Raw genomic sequence first — 14,354 nt, 5'->3', positions numbered from 1 at the left:
ACCTACCTATATCTCCTACAAAGAAGTATGTTCTACTCTACAGCCAGTGTTACACTGAAAAACGTACAAATACATTTATAATACTACCGATATCCAGACTGAAGCCTGATTTTTCCACTTATCCCAAGAATATATTTGAGATCTATATCTCCTACATATCCTATAGTAGGACCCAATTTGGACCCACATTAGGTTCTGGTTGGGGCTGCACATTAGGTTCTGGTTGGGGCTGCACATTAGGTTCTGGTTGGGGCTGCACATTAGGTTCTGGTTGGGGCTGCACATTAGGTTCTGGTTGGGGCTGTCGCTTTACTCCCTTTTCGTCTACAAGTCCCCCCCGCCTCTGTTCCCCCCATGACAGTGTCTCTGGAAGAATCTGGATCACGGTTTTGCAGAATGCTTTGTGTCCTGGATCTGGTCTTCTCTTTTGGGACCTCTTGTAGGTCCCTGCAGGACCCAAAGCTGGAAGCCTGATTTATAATCAGATTCTATTTAAACATTAAAAAAAAATTAATTAATATGAACTTGTTAAAGTAAATTTGGAAAATAGAGAAGAGTTGTGAAAATTTTGAAATCACTCATCTGCTGCTTCCTTCTCAAAATTGTTTTCCATACTTCCCTACAGTCTTTCCTGGACACTTATCAGTTACTTATCCACCCATTCCCCAGTTCAATAAACACATCTCATGTACTTCGTATGCTATCTACATGCTTTTGATCCAATCCTTGATGTACTTGATAGGCTATCTGTCTGGGCTGTACATTCCCTAAATCATATGGCCTTGTTTAAGCGGCCCCACTCAAACTACAGAAACACATTTTAATTCAGCTTTTTTCATTACGTAGATAGCAAACATTTTCTATTTTTTTAATTTTTTAATTTTATTTTTTCAGTGTTCCAAGACTCATTGTTTATGCACCATACCCAGTGCTCCATGCAATCTGTGCCCTCCTGAGTACCCACCACCAGGCTCACCCAACCCCCTCACACCTCCCTCCAAAGCCCTCAGTTTGTTTCTCAGAGTCTACAGTCTCGAATGGTTTGTATCCCCCTCCATTTCCCCCAATTCCCTTCTCTTCTCCATCTGCCCATATCCTCCGTGTTATTCCTTATGCTCCACAAGTAAGTGAAACTATATGATAATTGACTCTCTCTGCTTATTTCACTCAGCATCATCTCCTCCATAGCATTTTCTGTGTTATCACAGTCTGCAATGTCCATCGTAGTTAATTTATACATTGTTATTTAAATTTTTCTTCCAAAATTTAAAAAAAAAAAGTTATCAAGGCACATAGATGATTGAGCATCAGACTCATGATTTCCGCTGAGGTCAAGATCTTAGGGTCATGGGACTGAGCCCCAAGTCAGGCTCCGAGTGAACGTGAATCCTGCTTGAGATTTTCTCTCTCTCTCTCTCCTTCTGCTTCTGCCCTTCCCTGTTTGCTGTAAAATAAATAAGTAATAATAAAGTTATCACCACCACCACCCGTGAAATAATAAAAAGATGCAAAAAAGAAATCCCACATATCTGTATAGCTGTTTTTGCGTTTCTCAGCCTTTCGAGGTGGCCTATGCCAACTGGACCTTGGCTGGTTTCCAGGTGTGTATGGCTTTGAATGGCTACAAAGCATGAGCTCTGATGTGTAGGGGTTCAAGGTGGTGCGGGTTCTAGGGGAGCCCAAGGGCCTGGGTCTGCTCTAATCCCTCCTGCACATTGGACTCCTCATGGTGTGCTGCTCGTGGGAAGACTGTCATCGTGTGGATCTGACAGCAGCTCCTGCTTACCCCTGGACTGGTACCACCTGGGAATTTTCGAGAGATGAGAGATGGCCCCCCAATCCCCATGGAGCCAGGGTCAGTACACTGAGGTGGGTTCCAGGGACCTGCATTTGAAACAAGCTCAACCAAGCAGACCTGAAACTTTCCTGGGGAGACCAAGTCCCTGCTTGTCATCAGTCTCCAAGTTCCCATTTCTTGACAGGATCTGCGCGAGTTTCTTTCTTCCTGGCGGTCAACAAGACCCATTTCCTCCCATATCCAATCCTATATGGGTTTTGTTTGGATTTAGCGTGCTTTTCCCAGTTTTGCATAGTTTAACTATTTCTTTTATCCTAATAGCCACAATGATATTTCAGGTTAATTTTCATTTCCTGATGACAAGTGACTGTCATCGTCTTCCCATTCGCTTAATTCCATCCCCATTTCGTTGACTGTTTTGTACCCAAGTGTTAAACTGTTTGAACTGATCTGCAGGAAGCTTTCACGCCGTGAGGCTGTGGCTACTGCTCGGGGCTCTCTGGGACACGCATTCCCTAGCCTGTCCCGGGTCTGCATTTTCATTATAGATTTTTGCTTCTGTTTTTTTTTTTTTTTTTACTTCTTTTTTTGCTTGTATACTTAAATACTATAGTTTTAAAAAGTGATTTACAAATATATTATCTTACCTCCCTACATCTGTCCAACTTTTTCAAAATTATTTTACCCTTTGAATTAAGGTTAGAAGACCTTCCCTTCTCAAAGTTATATATTTATATCCTCTATTTCCTGTAGAGCCTCTGTTTTTTATGTGAAAGCTGTAATATGTCTGGACTTAATATTGTAGTATCTTATGAGAAATAGGATGCTTCAATAGAGTGCCCTCGTGCAAATAATAAAAGGGAAAAAAATAAGTTAAATACTATTTTTCTAAATAGTAAACATCAGCACAAATTAATTTTTTTACAGAATAAATTAATAGAAAATAAATATTAGTAATTATATAGCGATTCATGAATACTGAAATACTTGTAGTTTGAGTTGGAAACTCAGCAATATTACTTGATAAATTAAATTACCAGCAAAGCATATAAACTACAGCATGAAATGTTCAAATTCTTACCCAGGACCCTGAGGATAATAGGTTTGTTGTCACTGTTCGTTTACTGTTTTATTTTATCTATTCATTTTATTTACTCTTTGAAGAAACCTGTGGTTGCATACAGAGGCTGGAGTCACGTTCAGTCATTGAGCCCGATCTTACTCCCTCTGTCTTCAGCAGAAGGATACATACCTACCAGGTGGGAGCTAGGCGCTTGACTTTCATATCCTGGAAAATTGTCATAATACAATAGCTTGTGTTTCAACCAAGACTCTTTACTGCCATCTGCTTGAAAATTCTCAAATGCAAATATGCAAGCCCCATCTTTGGAATCAACAGTCATAGTTTGTGAGAAAACTTTAAAAATAATAAAATGACGGTTCTATAAAAGGGACCCTCTCACCTCTGGACCTCAGTGTAGGGCACCCTGTCCCCACCATGCAAACGCCTGTTTATTGGCCCCATCAGTATCTGTGAAACTATTATTTTTCATCTGGATTTAAAATGTCACCTTCAAGCACACACTGAAGTGCCATGCATGCTTGGGTAATTTTTTTATTCTTTCTTCTGCTTCTCTGATCTCTTTGTATCCCCACCGTTACTGTGCTGCGGTAATTCCACATTTTGTCTGCTATTTGGTATGGTCGGCATTTCCTCACTGTTCATGTGGGTTTTTCAGAAACATTCTGACTCCCTTGCATGTTTATCTTTTACATTAAACTAATTTTATCCATGTCTAAAATCTACCCCACAAAAAAGTCCCATTGGAATTTTGCAGGGATGATGTTTAGCATAAAAAATAATCTGAAGAGAATTGCCGTCTTTACTATATTGAGGCTTTCTGGAAACATGATTTGCATCTCCATTGATTCAAGTCTTATTTTATATCTCTTATTAGATTTTTATAGTTTTCCTCATATACTTTCCCCATGCATTTCTTGGGAACTATTCCTAAGTAGTTTATAGAGCGGGTTTCCTGTTGTCAGTGGAATCTTACACCCATTCTATAATCACCCATTATAATCTCAGTGATTATCACTGGCATGTAAGAAAGCAACTGATTTTATTTACTTAAAATTATGTATGTTGTTGAAATCTTATTATTTCTAATATATATAGTGTAATATTATCCAAAGCATATACTATCTAATTTATGTACTAATTTATATATTTATAATTTGTATATATAATTATCTAATTTATGCTATCTACTATTAATATTTATAGTACTTTTTTAAAATTCTTAAATTTTCCAAATAAACTCTTTTTTTTTTTTAGCCAATAATGAAAAATATGCTCTCCCTCTCCTAATAGTTACACATTTTGTCTTATTATTTATTTATTTGTTTGCTTTTCTGAACTTACTGCATTGGGTTAGCACCCCCTACCCAATGCAAGCAAACAGCCGTGACAGCGAACGCCGGGACTCCGGTGGGTGGCCGTGGGTGGCGAAGGGCCCCCGAAGCTCCCTCTTCTTGCAGACGAGGTCATGACCACCTCGAAGAGTCAGCTCCTCCCGCAGACCATCCGAGCTAAAAGGCTCCCCACGGGAAGGAGGCCGAGCTGGGCGGGAGCACCCGGAGGCTCTGCCCCAGCAGCTGAGCCCCGAGGGAAGCAGGAGCCTCTCCCTCCCCCAGAGGAGGCTGAATGGGGGGGAAGCGGGTGATTCCGAGGGGCGGGTGGGTGCAGAGACTGGTTCAGCTTCTGTGTCCGCCGTCCCATCGCGCCTGCTGGCCCGTCCTTCATGCACTGGTCCGTACAACACCTACGGTGTGTCAGGCCTCGTGCTAGAGCCTGCGGGCGCAGAGGGCCGGGGCGCCCTGGCACAGCGGGGGGCCGGCCGCGCGGTCTCGCCCGGTGCCCGGCGCAGGGTGACCGGCCGGTGTCCGAGGCCACGCCCCGCGGACTGACTCTGTCCAGCGAGGCCACGCCCCGCGGACTGACACTGTCCAGCGAGGCCACGCCCCGCGGACTGACACTGTCCAGCGAGGCCACGCCCCGCGGACTGACACTGTCCAGTGAGGCCACGCCCCGCGGACTGACACTGTCCAGCGAGGCCACGCCCCGCGGACTGACTCAGTCCAGCGAGGCCACGCCCCGCGGACTGACACTGTCCAGCGAGGCCACGCCCCGCGGACTGACTCAGTCCAGCGAGGCCACGCCCCGCGGACTGACACTGTCCAGCGAGGCCACGCCCCGCGGACTGACACTGTCCAGCGAGGCCACGCCCCGCGGACTGACACTGTCCAGCGAGGCCACGCCCCACGGACTGACTCTGTCCAGCGAGGCCACGCCCCGCGGACTGACACTGTCCAGCGAGGCCACGCCCCGCGGACTGACACTGTCCAGCGAGGCCACGCCCCGCGGACTGACTCTGTCCAGCGAGGCCACGCCCCGCGGACTGACACTGTCCAGCGAGGCCACGCCCCGCGGACTGACTCTGTCCAGCGAGGCCACGCCCCGCGGACTGACACTGTCCAGCGAGGCTGCGAGTCCCCCTCGCAGACCCAGACCGGGAAGGGCGCCGGTGTCCGAGGCGAGGCCCGGCCGACGGGCAGGGTTGAGCCGCGCGACAGGCGCCTGTGGCCATCGGCCTCCTGACCGCACAGCGCGCGCCAGGTCCCCGGGGAGCCTGCGTCTTCCCTTCCCGCGGGCTACCGCAGGTGACCACCGGCTTCAGGGCGCCTTCTCGAACCCTCTGCGCCTGGGCGTAGACTAGAAAAGTCACACGACGCAGATTTGAATCTTCTCCAGAGAAACTCCTCAATCTTCGGGCTTAACTTGATTCCAAAATTGGGCGATCTTTACGGAGACTGGTCGCAAACTCCACCAAATCGTGACTCTTCCTGAACACGCGGCCTGCCGGGCAGCTCCCCAGTTCTGCGGAAAACCCACGGAGTCACCAAGTGCCCGGGGGGCTTCTGGAAGCAGGGGCTCCCTCCACTTTGCCCCTAGAGTTTCATTAGAGGCAACACCCAAAACAGCAAGCAAGCTGTTCCTTATCCCACACAACCTAGTTCTTTTAACTAAGTACAGGCTAATGATTGTGAAAAGGGATTAAAGCCCCTTATTTTAAAGAAAGACTACTTCCCATTTGAATTACTTTTAAACACACCACTTTGCCTCTAATTTAAAATGAATAATAGGCTTAGAGCAGACAACAAAAGATCATTAACCTCATAAGATAAGTGTATCAGGAATCTTGTATTTTGCCAGCAAATGGAATAGAATGGTAGAAATGTGCTAATGCAGAGATTTTTTTTTTTTTTTTTAAGCATCATTATCTGGGGGACATCATTTTTGGTATTCAAATAAGAAAACGAATTCTCTCCAATGCCCACTTGAGCTTTTGTTCTGCCCTAATTGAAAGCAAACCTGTGCGTGGAAAATGACCCTTACAGATGGGGAAAGGTTTAGGTTGGGTTAAAAAAAATTAATCTTTTTTTTTTTCTTTTTTAGAGAACAATTAACTTAGACAGTAGCTTTCATCCTGTTGTTTGTGCTCTTGTTTCATTTTCTGTCTTAATAACCAATCCGAACAAAAAGTCATTTTACAGTCCCGGGTTTGCAATTGAAGATACAAAATCCACGGGAGGAAGCAGCAGCTAACATGGGGAGGCCCCAGGATTAAAGATTCTAAAATTTTGGTTTTAATTAAACGTGTATTTTTAGAAAACGCCTGACCTTTACAAGTGCTTAAATATTTCATCCTTTTCTTGTATCTACAGTTGGGTAGAGAGAAAACAATTAAAAAAAAAAAAAGGTGTTTTAAAAGAAAATGCAGAGGAAGAAAAGCCAGTTTGGAAACAAAAATAGAAGCAGGGTAAGAAAAAAAAATATATATATATATATCATATATATATATGTGACGGGACAGGCTCATAGGTGTGTGTGCGTGTGTGTGCGCGCATGTGTCTAGAAGTTTCTGGTGTCACGTGGAAGCTGGACAGGGCGCTGTGCCTGGCCAGACCCTCGGCCGCCGGGTGGCCAGCCTTCAGGACGCTATGGCCCTTTCCTGGAGCTCAGCGACACAGGACAGGCATGCATCTGTGCGTGCCAAGCGCCCGGAAGAGGCAAGCGACGGTGGGCAAAACTGAGCAGCTGTCTCTTCTGGGCTTTCAGAAACTCCTGTCAGTTGGCTACTGACTGATGTCCTAGCCCACACTCTTCTAATTCTTAATTAGAGCGACATAGCTAATTAATAAGTTTTTTCCAATTATAAATTAACTTAGGATCAGAACTCTGGCTTTGCATGTAATTTCCTATAATCGCTAAAGCTACTGCAAAAACATGCCTCCTGCCAACCGTAACTTTTTATTTAACACAGACAGGCAAGTTCTCACTGGGTTTACATTTTAGAGCAAATTATCTCTGTGGGGATTTGTGAAGAGAAGTTAAAAAAAAATCAGAGTTGTTTGTGTTTTGTTGTTGTTGCTGTCTGTTTTCCCCCTCTTCCTAAGCTCCCTCCCCTGGACTGCCTTCAACAAAAGAGCATCCTGAACTGAACGGACCCTGTCCTGTAGAGAGGTAAGGGGAGCCGGCGTCAGTATATGCCCGTTATTCCAGGGCCGGGAAGGAGAAAGAACAGGTGATAATTCGTTTCCCGTTCATGACTGTCCCCACCTTCTCATGGCTCCCGGAGAATGATTTGGGAGGTGCCGGCATGCTGTTCGTTTATAGATCCTTAACTGGAGAGACACTTATCTCTTTAGTAATGAAGGAGCGTAATTAAAGGTGGGTTTGCAGCCCAGGCGGCGGGCCTGGCAACACGGCACGTCCTTGGCCGCCACAATTCCTCCGTGGTTTATCAAAGACGACTCCTTTAATATGGAGATTACACTTATGTACTTGTCTGAACTTGAAAGGCATTTGCCTAATTTACTTATTAATGAGATGTAAATCTATTTGTATGGCGCGTCACAAGTTTCTGCGAAATCGCTGCTACTTAACCGGTGATAAACCCTATGATTTAAACGAAAAATAATACATTTAGCTTTCCACATTCGTTCTGTTAAAAATTGATACAGTCTATGTTAAATTTATTAATATTGCTCCCTGTCATTCAGTTCGCAGCCCTTGCTGAAATACGCCTTGACAGCGGCCGCATTAAAGATGTATGCCATTGTATTCAACAAAGATTAATGAAGCCCGGTAAAAATAGCTGTAAAAGAGAAAGTGATCCGAATGTAAAATCAGTGAATTAAATGAGGCCGCGCGCACCATTCGTTAATATGCATGAGGACAGAGGCAGCGAATGAAAATGTCTCTATGCAAAGTTCATTTGGGAAGCTTTCAGTATTGTCTGGGTGTCCCCCAACTACCCAGGAGGGGCCTCCTGGAGGCGGTGTTGCGCCGGACCAGGGCGGGCCTGCACCTGCACGGGGAGCTGCACCGGGCCACCTCCGCGTCCCCCCGTTGTGTTGTGGAGCGAGGCCGCAGCCGCACAGCCAAGCATCCTCCTCCGGACCCGCCCCCGTCGGCCTCCACCTGTCTGGGAGAAGCCGGATGACCTCCTGGCCTGTCTTCAGGGGGCTGGGCTCCAAGTTCAGGTGCTGGCCACGCCAGACGCAGACCCCAGACGGCACCTCGTGGTGCCTTCGGGGTTTGGTTTGGCTGGGCTTTGCCCAGACGAAGAGAGGTTCGCAATCTGGCCTCCAAAGCCCTTGGACAGATTGGGATGAGAAACCTGCAGGAGTCCGGCTGACTCCCAGAGCTTGTAAGGGGCTCGGATCCGGGATGTTCATCCCAGGGGCTGTTTCTCTCTGCCTGCTTGCGCCGTGAGTCTGTCTAGATTCCCGCCCCTGTGTACTGAAAGACTGGGTAGTGCTTTCTTTGTACTATTTGGTGAGGATGATTTATTTCCGCAGTTCTCATTATAAAATACCGCTGGTGTCATACCCTACCAGGTTAAGACTTTCAAATAAATTAACAGTGACAGAAAATTGTATGCAGTAATCATAATGTAAACCTGGCATGTTTATCAATCAAGAGGGTGTTTTGATAGATTGAAGCCATTAATGATAGGTGCTTCTCCCCAAGGTTTGCCTACACGGAGGTCAAAGGCTGTCCAGGAGGACGTATTTTGGGGTATTGTTTTCTTTTTAGCGTTTCCTGGGCGTGGGGGTGGGGTGTTGTTTGCCCGTGTGTGTCAGGTTGAATTAGCGCAGTTGGTGACAGTAGAGGAGTTCATGTTCTGCCTGCCTACCAGCTTGGAGGCAGTTGGGGGGTAGGGTACACACACACAGAGCGTGACACCCTGTAGAAAGTGCTGCCTAGAGCACAGAATTTCCCAAAAGGGTGAACACAGGTGTTCCTGCTCAGAACGGTTTAGGGGCTTGTTGTTGCGAACCTCAGCATGTCAGTCCCGTCTGCCGTCTCAACAGGTCGTGAGCATCCTGAAGCGTTCCCCAGGCTGCGTGCAAGCCTGCCACGGTGGGGGTCTGGGCTGTTCTTCCCTCGCTGAGCCCTCCAGAAAGAGTGGAGGGCTGGCCCCACAGTGGCTGCGGCGGGGGTGGGGGTCAGAGGGTGCAGCTGGGCTCCCCCCGGGGTGCCCTCCCGAAGGAATGACGGAGCCCGTGTTTTACGGTGACAGACTGACAGACGGAGCATGAAATGATGAAAAGGTGTAAGAGGAAGGATGGACGAGGAAACTGAGGTTTTATCTGGGGGCTTCCTGCCTGCTCAGCTCAAGCCCTGTCTTGCCTGGGCCTGGCCCCGCCCCGGCCTCAACAGCACGGCACCGTCCCTTCTTGGGATTGAACCTTCCCGGCGTCGGACTCGCGGCTGCCCCGGAAGCTGCGTCCACCTGCCTTCCTCCCCACCTGTCCGGCCGCTTAGCCTCACGTCCTGCAGCTGCCATGCGAGGAGGCCCCTCAGAAACCCAGCTTCCCGTGGGAAGAGGACCGGTCACAACTGGGTCTCCGCTTCGGAACTCCTTCTGCCCCCCCACCTTCTCCCACCTAGTGAGGTCACCATTGGTGAGGTCCCACGGCATCGCTGCCCATGTTCACCATAACAACAGTGGCCATCTAGAGGCACTTCTGAAAGCACTAAACTTGGGGGACCAGGAGGACCCAGCATCACTGCCACAACAATAGGACAATAGGACATCAGGTCGTTCAGTCCCAGGATGTCGGAGACCCGAAATTCAAATTCTGATTTGAGGGCTGTCCACTAGGATAAGAAAGCCTGTGGAATATAAAAACACTGAGTTGGGCACCTGGGTGGCTCAGCTGGTTAAGCAACTGCCTTCAGCTCGGGTCATGATCCTGGAGTCCCGGGATCGAGTCCCACATAGGGCTCCCAGCTCCACCAGGAGTCAACTTCTCCCTCTGACCTCTCCCCTCTCATGCTCTCTCTCACTCTCTCTCCCTCAAATAAATAAATAAAAATCTAAAACAAAAACAAAAACAAAGCAAAACAAAATAAAACAAACAAACAAAAAAAACCACTGAGTCCACAATAACACAATTAATTGGATTGTCTGACTTTTCCAAATCAAAGAAATAGAGGTAGGAAGACGTTACCTCCTGAATTACAGCAAACACTCTGCGAAGTAGTGGCTTCATTTTGGGCCAGCGCCCTACACAGATGCCCTCACAAGAGCCTGGTGGTTTTCAGCTTAATGAAGCAAGGATGCCTGGGATGCTTCTAGTCCCATTGGCCAAGAGATTCCACTCAATGGTCTCCTGGGATAGCACCCAGATGGACCGGGAAGCTACCGGCTCCTTCCATAGTCACATTATGGGCTGATGATTGGACTCTGCTCATTGGCGGGCTGGTCAGTTCCACCAGGAGAGCTGCGTGGTCTTGCTGGCACCTACAGAGACCAGCCTCCTAGCCTTTCTCTGGCCAGCACAAGGCCCAGCCTCCCGGACATGTTTGATTTCATGCCGTCTCAGTCTCTTGATCCGTTCAGGCTTCTGTAACAAAGTACGACAGCCTGGGTGGCCGTTGGAACTTCTTACCGTTCTGGAAGCTGGAAGTCCAAGATCAAGGTACAGTGTGGTCGGTCTCTGGTGAGAGCCTTTTCCTGGCTTGCAGACCACTGTCTGCCTGCTGTGTCCTCACGTGGCAGAGGGAATGAGAGAGGAAGCAAACTCTCTCCTGACTCTGAAAAAGCCACTAATCCTGTCCACGAGGGCTCCACCCTCAGACCCTCATTTCATCCCTTTTCCTGCTAACGCTCCCCACCCCTCGGCGGCGGCAGCAGCGCATTGAGAATCTTGACGATCTTTGGTGGGAAGGGTCCTCAGAGGCCACTTATTCCCAATTCTGTCTCAGAGAGAGAAACTCAAATATAGAGATGCCTTGAGACTCGTCGCATGGTGAGTTCAAACACAGCACCTGCAAGTCTTGACCGACCAACTTTTCAGGGGATGTGACCAAGACGGCGACTCAGTCTCTGACCTGGAAAGGCAGGAGAAAATCTAAGGTCATTCGTCTTCATGCCTTAAGCCTCAAATATCACCGGCAGTTTGTTAAAGGAATGAAAGAGACCTTTGAGGTCCTCAGAACCGATGCCACTTTTTAGGGTAAAACACTGAAAGTAAACATTCAGATGTTACTCCTTCGACTAACCTCTGAGCAATGAAACGAAGTGAGTTTATAACATAAAAACGTGTCTTAACAAAATCAAATGGGCAGCAGAAGGCCATTCTGAAATAGGAAAAAGTCTCAGCTTTTTGAGAGAAATGTGGTTGCACTGACTTAGTAAACAAGTGTCTCAGAAATTCCAGTTCTGCACGTTTGGTGTGGCTTGGTGGTTAGGACATTAATTAATGACCAAATAGAGAAATGTCTGAGTGCCCAGCAGATGGTACACAAGCCCAGGAGAACATTACCATCTGAATTGCAAAGAAGGCTGGCAGCTTCTGCTCCCCACCCCCTGCCCAGCTCTGCCAGCTTGCCCTGAACAGCGCTGCTGTCACTCGGGCAGGGCTGGGCAGGGGCGGGATGGGCTCCGGGGCCGGCCGCTCTCAGAATCCAAGCCCCAGATCCTTCCGTGGGAGGGGGTGTGGGAGAATAGGTGAGTGGCTCAGTATAGGGAGTTAGGCGTTCCCGCTTCGCTCTCTCTTTCTTTTTCCCTTTCCCTTCCTTCCTTTCCTTCTTTCTTTCTTCCTTCCCTCCCTTTCTCTCACCCTCCCTCCCTCTCTTTCTTTCTTTCTTTCGTTCGCCCGTTCTTTCTTCCTTCCTTCCTATTTGAGAGCTGCAAGGGAGGCACGCGGAGGAAGGCTGACCCCTGAGAACCAGTCTCACTCTTTTCTCTCTCCGAGCCCAGGAGCACTGCTGCTAGTGAGGGTTCGGAAAACACAAATATATCCAAGGAAATACACACCAAGAATGCACCCATGAGGCAACTGCAGCTTGTGAGCTAGTCCGATTCTCTGTAGCAGGTCTTCCCCCTCAAGGTCAGCAGTGGCTCTCCTCCCAAGGACAGGTCAAGGGTGGCTGGTGCAGGATATCTGCTTCTGGCCTTCGGAGATGACCGACTGGGCGGGGGATAGTGCTCAGGAGACAGGGCATCAGCTTTGTAAGGAGTAGCCTAATAAGGGCTGGGATTAGCAGAATGTATTGGTCCTGAGAAGACTGTGGAATAATCGGCCTCTGCCTTCGTTGTCTGCAAGATATCTTGAACTGAAGCAAGTACCACTTAATCAAAAATGTAAGGGCAAAGGAGGAAAGAAAAACTTTCTTTCCCTCTCGCAAGAAGGAACTTGGCATTCTGATGTATGCGCCACCCTCCCATTTACTCCCGAAACAATGCCTTGCACTCCGCAAAGTACACATTGGATTACCGCCTGCTTAGGTACAGAATCCTGGTCTGCTTGTAAAAAGCTCAAGGTGGAGAGTAGAAAAACATTAATTGGATGGTTCAAAAATTAAAGACAGACTTGCCTTAGGTGTTTGGAATTCAGTAAGCTTTGTTCTTAACTATGTTTATGCTTCTCTCTTTTTGTTTCATCTGTCTTTCGGAGATGTAGCTTTATCAGCATCGAACCTCGGCACTTCATTTCCAAATACCCCCTCCCCCTGATTTTCTAAATAAAACAATTGCAGAGTTTAAAAATAAACAGTTTGGGGTCTAATCAGCGGACACAAACAATTCATTAATAATTAAAGTCATCCATCAGGCAGTATGTGTGGTCAAGATCAACAGGGACATCAATGTTTTAAGCTCCGAAGCAGGCAAAAACATCTAGAAATTAGAAAGTTCTAGAAAGGACTGGAAAAAGACTGTTTGGCAAGTGCCTTAACATCTTAACAGCAGGAATGTTTGCCACCCCCCACCACCACCCATTTGATTGTGGTAAAATATTTTGTATTTATTGGTTTGTTTTGACTGAAGGTGACATTAATGAAAAGTATGTTTCAGAATGACTTGTTCTACAACACTGAAAGGTACAGCTTACGTAGGCTGCTCTGCTGTTTGCGGAAGGACTTCTACCCACCGTGTCACGTTTGACCTCGCACCAGCCCTGTGAGGTCTCATTATTAGTATCTCTAAGCCTGCTTTTGTCCACAGAGGAAGAGACTTAAAATTCAAAAACCAACCAGAAATTTCCAGAGGTGCTACTGTGCTCAGAATGATGTTTCCACTGATAACTGAGCGAGTGAATGAAAAAATTCACATCCCCGCAGAGACAGCCGGATGGCATGTGGGGAGAGCTGCCTGGGCATCACGGTTGAAACGGGCCACTTCGGCAGCCTCAGGGAAGGCCCCTCGGAAGCTTCTGCCCTCCCCAGACTAGGGCCCCAGAGTGGGCTGGATGGTGTCTTCTCATCTCGGCACACAGGGCCCAGCAATCCTGCAGCAGAGTCAGGAAAACAATTTCTGGGCAATTGTCAATTGTCAGGCTTGTATCCCTATTCTGCAGCTCAAAACATCTCTTTTAGCTCCTGCCACTCATGAAATAGAATAATGTGGACGATTTTCATTTCCAGCCGGGTTGGCTTGCTAATGTGTTTTCCTTAAGCACCTGTCTGTGAAAGTTCCTATTAAATCATCGAAAATGAACGTAATGTTTACTGAGCACCTACAATGCACTCTGTCTTACTCATTTCATTGAGTCTCAAAATAACCCTCCAAGCAGGCATCCAGCCCCATGGCACAGGATCTTCTTGTTCAGAAAGTCTTACTTTTTCTCCTCTGCACATACTTTAGCCTTTGACCAAAAAATTAAAATAAAAAATAATGCTAACGTGTAACTCCAGTAAACTATAGGGCGAGGCTACTCCTTAGAAAATAATGACCAGGGGTACCTGGGTGGCTCAGTGGGTTAAGCCTCTGCCTTCGGCTCAGGTCATGATCCCAGGGTCCTGGGATCGAGCCCCATATCGGGCTCTCTGCTCTGCAGGGAGCCTGCTTCCTCCTCTCTCTCTGCTTGCCTCTCTGCCTACTTGTGATCTCTGTCAGATAAATAAAAAAAAAATCCTTAAGAAAATAATGACCAGCTAATTTCGCAAAGGAGACAAAGTAGAGTGCGGCTGACTGTC

General features: G+C 47.4%; 1 long non-coding RNA gene across 1 annotated transcript; it reads right to left on the bottom strand.

Annotated features, from left to right (window-relative positions):
* Nucleotides 1-254: 254 nt before the first annotated feature.
* Nucleotides 255-12,456, bottom strand: LOC309860626. Its single transcript, XR_014309504.1, has 3 exons — nt 12,196-12,456; nt 10,385-11,267; nt 255-1,444 (listed from the first exon to the last, which is right to left on the bottom strand). It is a non-coding gene; the product is annotated as an uncharacterized lncRNA (long non-coding RNA).
* Nucleotides 12,457-14,354: the final 1,898 nt, after the last annotated feature.

This window comes from Mustela nivalis (genome assembly GCF_964662115.1).
Source record: "Mustela nivalis genome assembly, chromosome: 2".
NCBI classification, from domain to species: domain Eukaryota; kingdom Metazoa; phylum Chordata; class Mammalia; order Carnivora; family Mustelidae; genus Mustela; species Mustela nivalis.
Note: the sequence above shows the minus strand (reverse complement) of the source record. Positions and strands in the feature narration are given on the sequence as shown.